This window comes from Monodon monoceros, unplaced genomic scaffold, assembly GCF_005190385.1.
Source record: "Monodon monoceros isolate NGI ecotype Baffin Bay Population unplaced genomic scaffold, NGI_Narwhal_1 Super_Scaffold_3, whole genome shotgun sequence".
NCBI classification, from domain to species: domain Eukaryota; kingdom Metazoa; phylum Chordata; class Mammalia; order Artiodactyla; family Monodontidae; genus Monodon; species Monodon monoceros.
Window position 1 is genome coordinate 5,813,768 of NW_021703780.1, and position 16,104 is coordinate 5,829,871.

General features: G+C 44.7%; 1 protein-coding gene across 3 annotated transcripts in view; it reads left to right on the forward strand.

Annotated features, from left to right (window-relative positions):
• Positions 1-6,918: 6,918 nt before the first annotated feature.
• The window catches only part of RREB1 (ras responsive element binding protein 1), a 177,781-nt gene continuing 168,595 nt past the window's right edge, over positions 6,919-16,104 (forward strand). Inside the window, exon 1 of one of the 3 annotated variants that reach the window (XM_029242687.1) lies at positions 6,919-7,052. The gene's annotated coding sequence lies outside the window, so the exon portion shown is untranslated. Of the gene's footprint in view, positions 7,053-7,481; positions 7,928-16,104 lie in introns of those variants that run through there. The other 2 variants (XM_029242685.1, XM_029242689.1) reach the window with 2 other exon arrangements.

Consider the following 16,104-nt stretch of genomic DNA (forward strand, 5'->3'; position numbering starts at 1 on the left):
TAATAGCTTTTGTGTGCAAATCCTCTTAATTAACTTCTACTTAGACAAATAATAATCTCCCCTCCTGTAGGAAATCAAGGACTCATTTGCCTCGAAAATAATTTCCCTCTCCTTTAACGTAGTAAGACCTAAATAAGTCTTTCAAAATCTCCCCCCTTTTTAATGACTATTTCTAGAAGTGAAAAGTTAGAAAGGCCAGAATAATTAGGTTAAGTCATAACTAGCCCCGTGCCATCTGTGCATAGAATGTACAGATGATCTTGGTAACAGTTAAGCCACTTACTAACCTACTATTAGGGAAGGGATGAAGGAAGAAGTGACTAATGATGGATGGTCCAAGGAAACAGCTGTCGTTATTTTGGTTCAGTTTACAGCAATTCTTGCCTTTCTAAAGATAAGAAGAGGCAGGTGCTTAAGGCTTTAGACCCAAGAGCTGGTAAGGAGGCCCCACAAGAGTTTAACTCCTCTCTGAGGAAGGAAGTGAGTAGTCTGTGCTAGTTAAGGGTTTGGAGTCCTAGACCTAGGTTCAATTCTTAATTCCGTCACTAACCTCTTTAAGTGTCAATTTCCTCGTCTTCAAAATGAAAGAATAAGAGTATTCGCTGGGTAGGGTTGTTGTGAAGATTAGCGCAACAGGCCAGGTGCAGAGTAAGGGCTTAGTAAGTGGCAAATAATTATGGGAGAATAAATGAAATGAGGAGGATTTGTTAATAAATAAGACTCTTCCAACTAATCCCACCTCCAATTATGATTTGGGAGCTCAGTATATCATCCTTCACCCTGGAACCCCACTCAGCAACGATGCCATCTGCTTGCTTGCTATAATAATCCAAGACTAAAGTCCAAGAAAGAAAGAAAGGGAGGGAAAGTGATAAAGAGCAAGTCGAGAAATGTAGAACATAAAAATTTACTCTGTATTAAGAGCCTTCCAAGACATTCTGAGCAACATTTGTGTTTCTGACAAGAACCACCCAATTTGCAGTTTCTGTTACTGTAAAAATTTCCTGCAGAGAGCTATATCTCGGGTAATTCAGGTCCGGTGGTGTGCACAGATTGTGAAAACTTTTCTTGGCTTTGGACACAAAAGTGAGTTTATTAGGTAAGTATAAAAAAGTGGCAAAGAAGGTATGCCTAGAACTTCCAGTTCTGATACCAAATGATAAAACAAATCGGATGAGTGCCTTGAATCATCCTGGGTGCCATTTCCTCTCTTGTGTCATATACTATATAATTAAACAACAACAGAAAAGTATTACGTGTTACATAGAGAAAGGCTAGAGGGAGAATTTGCTTTACCAAACTGACAAAGAGCCTCTCACCTAGAGAGCTGGTTCTCCTTTTTAACCCCCTTCCAAATATAAGATAGTGGCTGTACTTTTACTACTCATTAAGTTAAAAGATACATAAGAACGAAGCGATACTGTAAATTTAGAGAAGCTTTTAAGATAAATTTGTAGTTTGTTAATGACAAGCAGGTACATTTGGACAGAGTACTTTTCTATGCCAATCATTATTCAGTCTATGGGAAACATCTAATGCACATAAAGCAGCCCTTGCAATAATTCAGTATCCCCGAGGGCATATTCAGCCACCTAACCGCTGACTCAGAGCTGAGAGCAGGATGGGATGCTCAGTACCTCCTTAGAGTGTTTTTGGAATTTAAGCAAGATGAGATGAAACTACTTTCCCCTAAACATCTGAACGCATGAAGTTTGTCCCATCCTGAAATTAGTTTCATTTCGATGTGCTTGGAAATCCCACCCATGTTAGTTTTTCAGCTCTCTACAAAACAAGAAGTATTGCCAATAAAATATTTATTGAATGATAGTGATCTTGCTTATAACCTCCATGGTGTCCACCCCCTTTAATTAACCACATTTGTTGTGTTGTCTTCGTGATATTTTGATAGTTTTCAGATACAGATATACCTTATTGAATAGAACGGGGAAAGAACCCAAAGCCACTCAAAATAGAACCAAAACTGCAGTTACCACATATGTTTTAAATATATTACCCATACAATTAAGAATAGAGCATTATAAACCAGCTCTATAAATCTTATAATAAAAACAGTAACACATTCTTAGCCACAGAGAGGCCCTTCATAATACTATAGATTCCATGGTGATGTGGTTTTGGGATTGACTTAATATTCCCTGGGAAGAACGTTAACTGGCTGAAATACATTGGAGCACATCCCCTTCTGTGTACCTAAAATGAAAAGGAAAAGAGTCTTCTTGCAAGGCAGAAGCAGCTCAGCATGTGCCTGGCTTCAGCGTTCCTGGAAATCCTTCGAATTTTTACTACCATTTACAAATGTTAAGAAAATTTCATTTTCAGACAGGGCTTCAGGCATTGTTCTGAGGAGAACAGAGTTGAGATCCTTTGCCTTTCAACTTCAGGCCTAAACTAATCATGAATGTGAGGGAAGATCTGTGTAGATGTAAATCATTTGTAAACTACAAGGTGCTAGCCTATGCAAATGTCAGCAATTAAAATTACTGATCATGTTTCTCCCTAACCTTGACTCAATTGTTAGGAAAAATAACTGTGAAACTTACAACAAGAAGGTATTTCAACCTTAGGAGGAGATTTTTTTCTTGGGGGTGGAGGTTGGGGGAGGAGGACACTAACAAATTTTTCTTTTGTAGAGACCAAAAAATCTTTTTATTTTGGAAAATTTTAAAGATACGCAAAAGTGGAGATAATAGTAATATAAACTCTCACATATATATTCTTAGTTTCAGCATATGGATTTAGAGTTTTCATTTACTCTCCGCCCCTACCCCCCAAAAATTGGATTATTTTAATCCCAGACGTCATATAATTTCAGTGCAAATATTTCACAATATACACCTAAAACATGAGAACTCCTTTTTTGAAATAGCACAATCACAAATCCACTCATGGTTAAACCAGTGACAATAATCCCTTGAGATTCTCTAATACGTAGTCAGCCAGTGTTCCAATTTCCCCAAATGTCCCATATTTACTTTTTATCAAATACATCTTCAACTTTTAAGGATCATGGCTGTTTTTAAGGAACTCACATAGCTGAAATCCCCTTGCAGTTCCTCCGAGAAATATTTCTTTAAATAAGTGCTTACCCATGGAGTATTTTATCACAGATTCAACAATCAGTCACCCTGGGCCTTTATGGAGATGGGCCCACACACTGTTCAAGAGCGTAGACAGGCTCTACTAAGACTTGTCTTGCCACCTCTTACTGGAGAGCAGCACCTTATAGTACAAAGACCTGGGAGTCAGACAACCTTGATTGTGGTCTTAATTCTGTCATTACATCACTATACAACCTTGAGCAAATCCATTTTCTTCTCTGTCTCAGTTTCTAAGTCTGTGGAATGAGTGGGTTAGCCTACGTAATCCCTACATTTCTTTGCGGCTCTTAAGGTTGAACATATTTGATTTGATGTTTAATTCATTTCAAATACTCTAACTTCATGATGTTGTTTGCAAGGAAGAGAGCATGTCTATTACAGGAGAGAGCGTGAAATCATAAAACCACTCAAATCCTGACCTTGTTTCCTTGGGTAAGTCATTAACCTAGTTTCGAAGCCTCAATGCTATACTGTATTACAATTATTTATTTTACTCATTCATCTCTTCTACCAGATGTAAACTTCCACAGAGTGGGAATTTCTCATATTCATCTTTCTATAATCAAAGGCTAGTGTCTAGAACCTGGTAGGAACTTGATAGACACTTGTTACATAAATGAATGTTTGGGTTTGCAATCTGAGGGTAAGTGACTGCTCCATCTACCTTGTAGGATTATTGTATGGCGAATGCGTTGGTATATGAAAATGTTCCTTTTATATTACATACTGAAAAATATTCAGTGTTATTATTTGTATTTGAAACATTCCAAGTAGAATATTTTATTCACTGATGGAAGTCCAACCCTGCCTCTAACCTTTGTTAAGGGATGAACGATAGGCATTTTTTTTCTTTCCTATGTTAAATTTCCTCTCTTTGGAAATTTTTATGTGCCTTTCTTTCCTTCTTCTTCTTTTTTTTTTTGAATTAAAGTTACACTTCTAGGTACCCATCACCATTCTTTATTTTTTCAGTAATGATATTTGAGGGGAATTTTTTGGAGTAATTGGTTAGTAGCTCAGTGCCAGTCTAATTTAAATAAGCCATCTTTATTAACTTCCACAAATCAAAACATTGCAGGAGGTAATGTAACAGCAACTGTATGTATTAGCTACATGAATTTTCTGATGAACTAAATGTCCCCTGAATTAGATGAAAAGATGCTCCTGATTCAGTTTCTACTACAGCTGAATGGGAACAGTTCTGCCTATGATTTCCTTAAATGGGCTCTTTCTTTTTTGTTAGGTCACTAAGTTTAGTTTATCACTTAAAGATTCCAGATTATCCGCAGGCACAGTTTTGAAATGTGAACATTTCCCTTCACCGTGTTCCAATCTGGGACAACCCCTAGAGCAGCATTTCCTGAAAGGAAAATGAGTCCTCAGCAATGATGCTCACAAAACCAGTGACTGGACAGATACATTTAGGAAAGTCTGCATAACCTCTTCTTGGTGATTCCCAAACACCTTAGCACACGGAAGACTCTGAAAGGCCTTGCTATAAAGCTATTTGTTGCATTTCTTGGTTGTATAACAAATATAGTTGTTTAACTCAGCATTTCTCAAACTTCCTAATTTCATGTCCCACTAAAAACACAGTTCCAGTTAAACTAGGACTCAGTGATGCTACCAAATAGGACATTAGAGATGTCAAAATTTGAAAATATGTGCATCTTGGAATAGATGAAATGTGAACCTTTTTTCAAACATCACCTATGGACATACTGAGGATCTGGTGTTCTCTGGAACACTCTGGAAGCTACGCTTTAGCCTAGAGCTTTTACAATTATTCCAGAGGAAGCCAGTAAAAGGTTATTTTTTTCCCATTAAGAAGTAAAAGAACTAAAAATTTTGAAGTTAAGAAAAAAGATAATTGGCCCTCCCTGTAACCTTTGGAGTCAACCAACCTCGAATAGAAAATGCTTGAAAAAAAAAAATTCCAGAAAGTTCCAAAAAGCAAAATTTGAATTTGCTGAAGGCCAACAACTATCTACAGAACATTTATTTTATTTATAATTATATTACATTAGGTATTATAAGTAATCCAGAGGTGATCTGAAGTACAGGGGAGGATGTGCATCTGTTATATGCAATATCACACCATTTTACATGAGTCTTGAGGACCCCTGGATTTTGGTATTGGCAGGGGTTCCTGGAGCCAATACCCCTGATACCAAGGGACCAGTGTACTGCTCACTCGTTTTTGGTGCAAAATAGACCTTGTTCAGTTAAAAAGTAACTTCCAGGTTCACATCAGAATCTAATTGTCCAGCTGTCCTCAATGAGCTTGTAAAGTTCTTTAAATTAAGAAGGCATGTAATTAAATCATCCTGCGGGGTGACAGGTAGCTGACTTTCACCCGAAGCCACCCCTTTGCCTCTCAAGAGCCCCACACCCTGGGTCTTCCCCGGCGGTCCAGTGGCTAAGATTCCGTGCTCCCAATGCAGGGGACCCGGGTTGCATCCCTGGTCAGGGAACAAATCCCACATGCTGCAACTAAGACCCGGCACAGCCAAATAAATAAATTTTTTTTAAAAAAGAGCCCCACACCTTGAAGTGACTCAATTTCCTAACCCACGATTAAAATCCCTAGCACTGGGCTTCCCTGGTGGCGCAGTGGGTGAGAGTCCGCCTGCCGATGCAGGGGACGCGGGTTCGTGCCCCGGTCCGGGAACATCCCACATGCCGCGGAGCGGCTGGGCCCGTGAGCCATGGCCGCTGAGCCTACGCGTCCGGAGCCTGTGCTCCGCAACGGGAGAGGCCACAACAGTGAGAGGCCCGAGTACCGCAAAAAAAAAAAAAAAAAGTCCCTAGCACTTCCCAAGCAATAGGTTTGGGCGTAAAGCATCAGTAACTCCACAGTGAGTCAGATGAAGTTTGTGAGTGCTGGGGGGAGGTTGGAGGACTCGTAAATCGGCTTCCAGAGAAAGGGGGCGGTGCCGGGCCGGGCTGTGCAGGCTCCCCGTACAGGAGTGCAAGGGCCCGACACAAGTCAGCCCGTTTCCATCCTTCCCCATCTTGACAATCCGTCTCCGGAGGGGGTGCGGGCAGGGCTTCGGGGCCGGGGTGTCCCACCCCAGGCTGGCCCAGGCTTTCCATCTTCCCCTGATGCCCAAGTTCAGCCCCTCCGAATGCCTGAACCGGACGAGTCCATCTTTCTGGACGCGAAGTTGGGGCTTTCCCCAGGCCTCCGGCTGGCAGGACTGGCAGGGGCCTCGCGCCGTCCTTCGGGACCGGAACAAACAGCCGCTGACCCCAGGAGGCCCGGGTCACCTTCACCCTCGCTTTGCCCTCCACCTCGCAGCCGTCTCCCCTCCGGGGGCCGGTCTCCACCGCTGGCCTCCCTCCGGGCGGGAGGGACACTTGTGCGAGCTCGGCCGCGCTTCCCGGGGCGCCGCATCCGCCGCCGAGATGCTGGCAGCTCGGGACGGCCCCGCGCGGCCCTCTCCTTATTTATCCACCCGGCAGTTTCCATGGCTCCGCAGCCATCCTCCGCCCCCTTCCCGGCGCACAGTCCGGCGGCGGGCGCGACGGGCCCGGTGGGGGCGGCGGGGGGCGTGCGCGGCGCCGGGACCGGGCGGCGCTCCCCAGTCTTACCCCCGGGGCGGCCGGGCCACTTCTGCAGCCCGGGCCCGGCCCCCGGCCCGCTCGCCTGCACCCCGATCTGCTCCCCGCCGGGCCTGTAGCCGGGGCCCCAGGCACAGCGCAGCCCCCGGCCCGGCCGGCGGCGCGGGGGAGGGGCGCGGCGCAGGCAAAGTTGCTGAGTTGCTTTGCACGCTCAGAAGTTGCAGCTGAGACGGCAGCTTCCCGCCCCCTTCCTGGACTCGGCGACTCGAAACACACACCCCACCCGTCGCCACCCGCTGCCTGCCCTCGCCCCCGCCGCCCCGGTCCGGACTCGGCAGCATCCCCGCCCGGCGCCCGCCAGGAGCCCAGGTTTCCAGCGGAGTCGGGTTGGGGGCGGGCGCACCCCACCTCCCCGCTCCGTCCGAGGGAGGGGGAAGCGGCGGCGGGCGGATCGCCGCGCGACCAGGGCGCTTTCGCACTTTGTAAAGCTGAGCAGCTGGGTAGGGGTCGACCCCCGACCCCCGCGCCCTCCCCGGGCGAAGCGGGGTTTGCAGAGCGAGAACCGGGCAGTGTTCCCATCGCCTCCCGCGGGGGTTTTCGCCAGGCAGGCGGGAGGGGCTCCGCTAAGGGGCTGAGGTCGCCAACAGGTGCTCGCGAGCCCATGTGACGGGGGAGGGGCCGCGCAGGGGAAGCCGGGGTGGAGGTGGGGTGGGGGTGGCGGCGGGCTCCCTCCCTCCTCCCTTCTCCCCCTCCCTCCCGGTCCCCCGCGGAGCCCGACGCCGCGCGCACCCCGCCCGCGGCGGCCTAGGGAGAGCTCGCGGGTGGCTCTTCGGGGCGCTGGTGCCCTCGCGGCCTGCCCGGGAGGAGGAGGAAGAGGAGGGGGAGGGAGGGGATGCGAAAGTGGGTCAGGAATGTAACTGGACGCTGCGCACCCGCACGCACCTCCTCCCCCGCCCCCATACCGGCAGCGGCGGCCCGCGCAAGCCTTGGAAAGCGAGTCTTTTGCCGTTGTGGTTCCCCAGCATTATCGGTGGACGGTTACCAGGGGATCCCGAGGGATGTGTTTCCCTGTGACCCTTTGGGAAGAAAAACTTAGTTGCCTCAGTAACCGAGCTTGGCTTGGATGCGAGGATGCAGTGAATGTTCTAGGTGAGCCTGAGGGTGAAGAGGCGGCAGTTGCACTAGGGAGCGGATTAACTTTTCTTGTTACTGAACCAAGACGTGAAAGAAAAGCTGGAGAGGAGGTGGGTTTTTGCCCTGCTTCTTGTGTGTTTGTTTGTTTGTTTTTCTGCCGTCTCAGAGAACATAAATTCAACATCTTTGCGTTAGAGTTTGAGTCTCCCAAATGCAGGCCCGGGCTGCCATAAGTTTACCAACGTTCTTAGCAAACACTCCCTTTGAAGTTGGTATCTTCGAGTCGGAAGGAGCAGGGGACAGGGACAGTGACAGTTTTGTATTTGAGGAAGGCCTGAGAAACAAACATGGAAAGGCCTTTATTAAAAGGAGAAGAAAAAAATCAGCAAAAAACCCCCCAAACTCAACCCTCCTCAAAGCAGGAGAAATGAGAGCAGTCCAGTTAGTTCCCTCCGGAGCCCAGTGGCACCTCACACCCCGAGCATGTGATTAGGAGAGGGAGGGTCCAGCTTTTAAAGAGATGGGCTTTGGGTTTGGGTACTGGTGACGCAAGCAGAGTCAAGGAAGAAATAACAGTAAGCAATGAGATTGCGAAGCACTGCAGCCCGAACCCTTCTTGAGCACCTTTCCAGAGAGCTGTCGCATTTTTCCTTCTGCTGGTTTGGTCCAGGAGACCTCAGTTACAGAGTGCAGGCTAGGACTGCGGAACCAGGGCCCAGAAAGCCGTGAAGCTTCAGGCTCCGAAGAAACTGCTGCAGTTTTACTCAAGAAGCCAGGAGGGGTGTGTTATCCTCTAGAGAGATCCTAAGAGTTAGCCGAAGAAAAGCTAGCTGACTTAGCAGTTAATGTAAATTTCTGTTTCCAAAGCAACCCTAGAGAAAGAAAACTAAATTGAGATGCATTTTGCATGAAAGAGTCTATATTCATAGGAAGCAAAAACTGGTCAGTTGAATTTCGGTAAATTGAATCATAGTCTACATTTATATGTAAAAGAGGAGGTTATTTTGTGATGAAAACTTTTGTGGAGATCTAACCATCCCTAGTCTATTTTTATTTTATTTTTTAACTTTGTTGTGTTTTCTCAGTAAAATGGGAGTAAGAATAATGATGCTTGATCTGCTTTGGGGTAGTAGACTGGACTTTTTCTATTACTTTCTAGATAGAGGATCTTCAGTTCAACTGGCAAAAGTCTTTATTTTCGCTTATGGTGTTTTCCTGAACTGTACAACAGCTGAAGCTGGAAACGGACCAATTCCATACCCTGGATAGTCTTGCATTTGAATGAAAATGGCAGAGTTATGCAGAACTTTTCTGGAAACTTGAAAAAAAATGAAGACGTTCATGATCTTAGATTTGGTCACCCTGTTAGGGAGCATGATTTCCTTCTGTGTGAGATAATGAGACTGTCAAATCTTGGTTCAAACCAGCATTGTTGCTATAGAAATGAATCGAAAATTTAAGTAGAAAATGAAGTGGCAGACTTCCTTTTTCCCCCCATCCCTTCTCCCCACGCCTCAGTTTCTTCTACATTCATGAAACATTTCTATGTAGGGTGATCTTCATTTTAGGTATAAATCAGATCTATAAAGCAAGTTAAATTAAGGAATAAATGTCTGTTAAGAAAGGGTTAACAATAGAGCCCTTAATATTGTGTGTTCTTGTATATTTAAAACCTGTGTTCCATAATTTGGGGGGCACTTTTCAAGAAATCGCCTATGTGTAGCAGGTTTTCACATAGATTATTTTGGACAATGCATTTGTAACTGTTTACTCACTGCTACCCCCAAAATATTTTTTTCAGTGAACACGTGCTTTAAACATTTTAGCCACCTATTTTGTCTAGCACTGTGTTAACTTAAGCACTGTGGAGATTACACAGTGGAGAGAGGCATGTTCATGTTCCTAAAAAGACTGAAGTCTAATATGTTTTAGTTGGGGGTGGTTACAGCTAGATGATAAATATAAGAAGTTGAACAGTTCAGGAGTTAAAACACCAGGAAAAAATATGTGCCTATATGCATAAGAAGAGATGATGGATTCATAGATGAAAGTAGTTAAAATGAGTTGAGAAGTAGAATGAGAGATTAAAAACATTCTTTTCCTTCTATTTATTCTCTAAAATAGTAGCAGTGAACCTGTATTGTTTCTGTGTAAGAATGAGGGTTTGCTCTTTTTTAGGGAGATGTTGCCAGACAGCTAGTGTACAATTGACTATCAATGAAAAGTCAGTCGCTAAGTGCTCAGGAACTTCCAGGGAGGGGCAGAGGGCAGAGGGTGAAAGGGAAGGTAAAAGGAAGAGGGCAAACCCTTACTTAGCAAAGGCTCAGATGTGGCAGTGCTGGGCGTGTCCTGGGTAGCTGTGAGGTGGCAGCCATCAGGAAGTGCTCCCGAGGGAGTTGGTAGAACTTGAACTTAGACCGTACAGGGTGTACATGATTTTAATAGCTAGAGAAAGAAAGACATTCCTAGTGGTAGAAGGAAGATAAGCCACGAGGCAGGAAGTTGCAGGGAACATTTGGGGAATTTGAATGGATCGGCTTTGCTACTGGAGATGGATCAAGTATGAAATTTGTCATTTGAATGATAGGTTTAGGGACAGACCAATTAGGGACCTTGAATGCCTGGGCCACTTTTGGTGTTAGGACTTCATCTGCAGGTAATGGGGAATTGTGACAGGATTTTGAGCAAGGAAAATACATGGTCACTGTTGGATTTGGGGAAGGTTAATCTTGTGAGTTTTGTTGGGAATGGGAGGTCAGGGGCCATGAGTGACTATTGCCACTGGGACCCAAGGGCCTGGACAAGGGTTGTATCAGTGGGACCTTGGTTGGAAGGCGATGCTTGGAGAGTTATTTATTTTCTTTTATTTATCTTATTTATTTATTTTTGGCTGCATGGGGTCTTCGTTGCTGTGCGTGGGCTTTCTCTAGTTGCGGTGAGTGGGGGCTACTCTTCATTGCGGTGCCTGGGCTTCTCATTGCAGTGGCTTCTCTTGTTGCGGAGCACGGGCTCTAGGCGCGTGGGCTTCAGTAGTTGTGACGCGCGGGCTCAGTAGTTGTGGCTCACGGGCTCTAGAGCACAGGCTCAGTAGTTGTGGCACCCGGGCTTAGTTGCTCTGAGGCATGTGGGATCTTCCCAGACCAGGGCTGGAACCCGTGTCCCCTGCATTGGCAGGTGGATTCTTAACCACTGCGCCACCAGGGAAGTCCCGTGAGTTGTTATAAACGGAAAATTGACAGTACTTTATAGTGTTTGGATGTGGACCTGAAGCATCCAAGATGACTGAGGATTTAAATCTAGATGCCTTGGCAGGTGGTACTATGAACAGAAATTGGAACAGGAAGGCAGTGTTTAAGGTAAATTGAAGGGTTGATTTCAGAAGTGGAATTGGAAGCCGTGATTGGCAGCTGGGTTTAGGTGATTTAGGGAAGATGGATGGGTCTTGGCTGAAAGTAGAGATGTGAGTCATCTACATAGAAGTAAGTGATTATTGGTCCTAAATTTGAACTTGGTGGCAAAGGACGAATTTTAGGGTACATTCATGATTAGAATTTATATATATACCTATATACATATGTATACATTCCAAAATTCTCCTGGGAATTCCCTGGTGGTCCAGTGGTCAGGACTCTGTGCTTCCACTACAGGGGGTACAAGTTCGATCCCTGGTGGGGGAACTAAGATCCCTCAAACCGTGCAGCAAAAAAAAAAAAGATTCTCCTCCTTCCTTGTAAAGCACTAGAAGGTAGTCATTGCTGAGGCTTTAGTTAGAGCCAATCTACTGAATCAGCATTGTGGTAACCCAAGTACTTTACCCAGTAGCTCCCAAACCCGGCTCAACAGATTAAGGGGTACCACCCCATAGGCACTGAATCAGAATCTCCTGGGCTGGCAGGCTGTGTGTTATATAAGCGTTACAGGCCACTCTGCTACAGATTCCTCTTGGGGAACCAGTGCTTCCGTCAGTGTGTTCTACAACCTGAGACCTCCTGGGAGCCTCCCGTCTCTCCCCAGGAGAGCAAGAGTTCTTCCTTTTCACGTATTGGTTTCAACCTGTTCTTGTGCTTTTGTATCTGATGGACAGCCATTGATAGGCAATGTTGGAAGTTGTATTTATATCCAGAGGACCTGCTGCTTTACAAATTTAGCACGGGTTTGCAAGCCTGGATGGATGTGTCAGAAGAGCTCTGCCCTGCTAGGTAGGAAGGAGGTTTGGGGTTGAAGCGCTGTGTTCGGGGCTGACTCACACTCTGTCCATCGAAGTATGTCGAGATGATGCAATAAACCGGGCCCTGGGCAGACTACTTCCTGTACCTTTGGATACGCAGACCCCGGGCATGGTATTTGGCAATATTCTCGGGAGGAGACTGACTGTTTGGCTTATCCTCTTCAAGGGAGCTGAGTAGTCAGAGGTAAGGCGGGGCAAGCTGTGAGCTCTAAACAGCAGTCTAGAGTTTAGAGAGAACCAGCCCAGTTTAGAGAGAATGGATAGTCAGGAATTCAGGGCTGGATTTCTAAAGGATGATGACCGTTCACACCTTTTTCAAGGAATACTTGTCTATCTGTGTATCTCATTGCTTTATTGTCACAAAAGCAAATGTCTGTCCTTTTGAGCGGCAGCAAACATTTTGTCACTTCCAGTTAACCAGATGCCGATTATCCGGCTGCAAGTTGTCATTTGCTCTTTTTTATCCTTTCCTGTTTATAAGCTATAAAGAGACCAATTCTCATGTCCGTATTATTACACGTCTGGTGCACTAGCAGGCAGACACTAATGATTAAAATTGATGGTGGAGGTTGGAGGGGCAGCATCTTCTCCCTACAGAAGCCGATGGTGGGTTTCTTTTCTCGTTGACCTTTTACCTTACCCCTACCAAACAACAGTAGAAAATGATGGAATCAGGGTTTTTGTTTTTTTTTAATTGTGGTAAAGTACATATAACATAAAATGGACCATCTTCAACAACTTTAAGTGTGCAGTTCAGTACTGTTAAGTACATTCACGTTGTCATGCAATGGAATCTAGGCCTTGAACTTCATTTAGAATATAAGGGAGTATTCTAAACATATCAGGAAATGAAACCCAAGGTACTCAAGAAACTGTCAGTGAGAGAGGATGGTATAAAATGCAGGCCCTTAGAGCACTCATGTGAGAGGTGAGAGACGGCAGGCAGATGGATGGCCCACCTGTGGGACGGGCTTGCCCGAGAACATCCTTTTAGCAGCTATTTGTGAAGTTAGACTACAGGGGGGAAGAGGCGATTTTGTGCTTGAGATTTCTTTAAGAAGCCAGAAATTGGGCTAGCATCATTTTCTTTTTAATTTTTAAAAATTTTATTGAAATATAGTTGATGTACAATGTTGTATTAATTTCTTCTGTATAGCAGAGTGACTCAGTTATACATATACGTATATATTTTTTTCATATCCTTTTCCATTATGGCTAGCACCTTGATACACAGATTTTAAAGTCTTCTTGAAGCTCTGAGTGTAAAATGAAAGAGCTCAAATGAGAATTTACAGCATCTAATTTACACAATTTTCTAGCGTCTCCAGAGTTTGTTTTGTGTATTCTGTGGCGTGTATAGAGTTTTGTACACGTTTTGCATTCTCTTGATGCACACTGGGGGGTAGGTAGTATTTACTGCTGTTGTCCTAGTTTTCCTAGTGACATGTATCTTATTATTATTTATGAAAATATGGGTATTAACAGCCAAAAACTTCTAAATGTGGAAGAACCTCTAAATTTATGAGCAGGTCAATGATCACATGGTAAATAGAACGATTTTTAAGGTTAAATAGGTAAGATTCACAAGAAAGATCGGAGACATTATTGCTGTTCACTTTTTTCCCGCCATTAGAAAATTTATTTTCACAACCCCTTACTGTTTGCACTCATTCATAATACCCACAAAACAGGTTTCAAGCTGCTCAGCCCAACAGGATGTCAGCCGCAGTTCCGAAGAAGCTGTGGGTTCGTGTTTTACCAAAGGAGAGATGCTTCATTTCTCTCTCACAGCTTTGGGAATTTATGGCTTGTTTAACAACCCTCCGTTTAAAAAGTGCTGCTGAATTTGAGAAAACTTACAGAATGGCTCTGAGTTTATCTTATTCCAAACTGCTTTAGTAAACTTTTGCTTATCAGTCCTGTGAAGATGTGTTAAAAACCAGCTTGGCAACTTTTTTTTCATATAGCATGCTAGAGGGCCTTGAGAAAAGAGTTTTGAAGCAATATCAGGATTGGAACTAAAACAGAACGCTTTTAAACGAGAATCCTCATATGTTTCTCTGCGTTTGGAGGACTCATCTTTTAAAAGCCAAGATTTCATAGTAGGACTGAATTACCAGTGGAAGGTTTTCCTACGGTAGCAATAACAGGCAAAGGCAATTAGAATTTCACGAAGAACTTGGAAGATGGTTTCTTTTGTATGGATACCTACATATTCACAATCCTGCACCCACGCATGACACCAATATAATTTACTGAATTCTGTTTAGAAGCAGTCTTTTAAAAAAATATATTTATTTTTGGCTGCGTTGGGCTTTCGTTGCTGCACGCAGGCTTTTCTCTAGCTGCGGCGAGCGAGGGCCGCTCTTCGTTGCGGTGCGCGGGCTTCTCATTGCGGTGGCTTCTCTTGTGGCGGAGCACGGGCTCCAGGCGCGCGGGCTTTAGTAGTTGTGGCTCGCGGGCTCTACAGCGCAGGCTCGGTAGTTGTGGCGCGCGGGCAGAGTTGCTCCGCGGCATGTGGGATCTTCCCGGACCAGAGGTCGAACCTGTGTCCCCTGCCAATGCAGGCGGATTCTTAACCACTGTGCCACCAGGGAGGTCCTAGAAGCAGTCTTTATGTAGATTTTTGAATACTTTGCACTCTGGTGGTATTGAAATACAGATTTCAGACGAGAGCTCTTTCTACAGGATTACTTTGAGAGTCACGGAGTTATTTTTTATAAGGTACAGTCACTTGAGAGATTTGGAGGATATGAATCAACAGTTTTGTATTGCAGTTTTAGAACATGTTTGTCCTTGAAGCCACGAGCTTCAGCTGATTTGCCAAAGGAAAGCGGCAGTTAATTCATGTTGCTCCGTCATTAATCTACAGAAAATGAAAGTTCAGATGGTCCTGGGAGTCTAACATATCTCAGTTGTGAGTTCTCTTTTAAAGCTGAGTTCTTACATTTTACTAGAAAAATAGTCCAGCTTTTAAAGTAAACAATCCAGCAATCGACAGGTGCCTGTCTTACGGTGAAACCCTGTGATGCTGAATGTAGGACATTTCTGTGCTGTGCGTTAGTACAGAACCTTCTTGCTCCATCACCGTGCCCTTCGCTTTGTCATTTCTGTGTTGAACAGGGCCTTCACCCTCCTGAAATGTCAGCCGAGGCCTCAAACTCGTGTGTGTTTTCCCTTTGATTACCTTGGTTCTGGGCCAGCCTCGTATTCGACACATCCAGCGTAGGCAGTAGAGTTGCTTCTTGATGTTGAGCTGTTAATCTTTTTATTGTTTCCTGTCACTTTTCCCCATAATTGATCCTCTTGAGCCCAAGGGGGGGAAAGTGATGAAAATGACTTTGAAAACAGCTTTGAAAAGGAGTATTTTATGTTGGACTTGGGTCTTACCTGAGACGGTAAAACAATGGAAAAAGCACAGTCTGCTTCGTAAGGCAGAACCTCAGCCCTCACACCGAGTGAGCTAGATTCGAATGGATGCTTTGCAGGAGAAGTGAAGAGGGTTTTCCCGGTGTTTTTGCAGTGACTCAGACATGCAAGTGTGTGGAGTGAGGGATGGCGAGAACTCGCAGGTGGTGTGCATTTAGTTCTATGCAAAGGCTACAGAATGAGATCCTCTTTCCTTTGGAATTAAAAATACAATTCTTTTTGAGCTGTAGGCTTTCTCGTATATTCTCTCCCCAATATTCCCTCTATCCCACATTCAATTCACTAATTCTTGCTTTGGCTTTGGAAGCTCTGCCTCTACCCAGCCCTGGAGTGTGCCAGGTCACCCTCTGGAATTTGAGAAGAAAATATTAGAACCTCAATTGTATTTTTAGCTTGTCCTTTTTTTTTTTTTTCAGTTTGTTAAAATTGTGGTAAAAAAGATATAACATAAGATTTGCTATCATGATCATTTTTAAGTGTACAGTTCAGTGGCATTAATTACATTCACAATGTTGTACAACCATCACCACTGTCTATTTCCAAAATTTGTCATCACCCCAAACAGAAACCTGCACCCATTAAGCAACAACTCCCCACGTCCATCTTGACTCTCTAATCTACTTTGTCTCG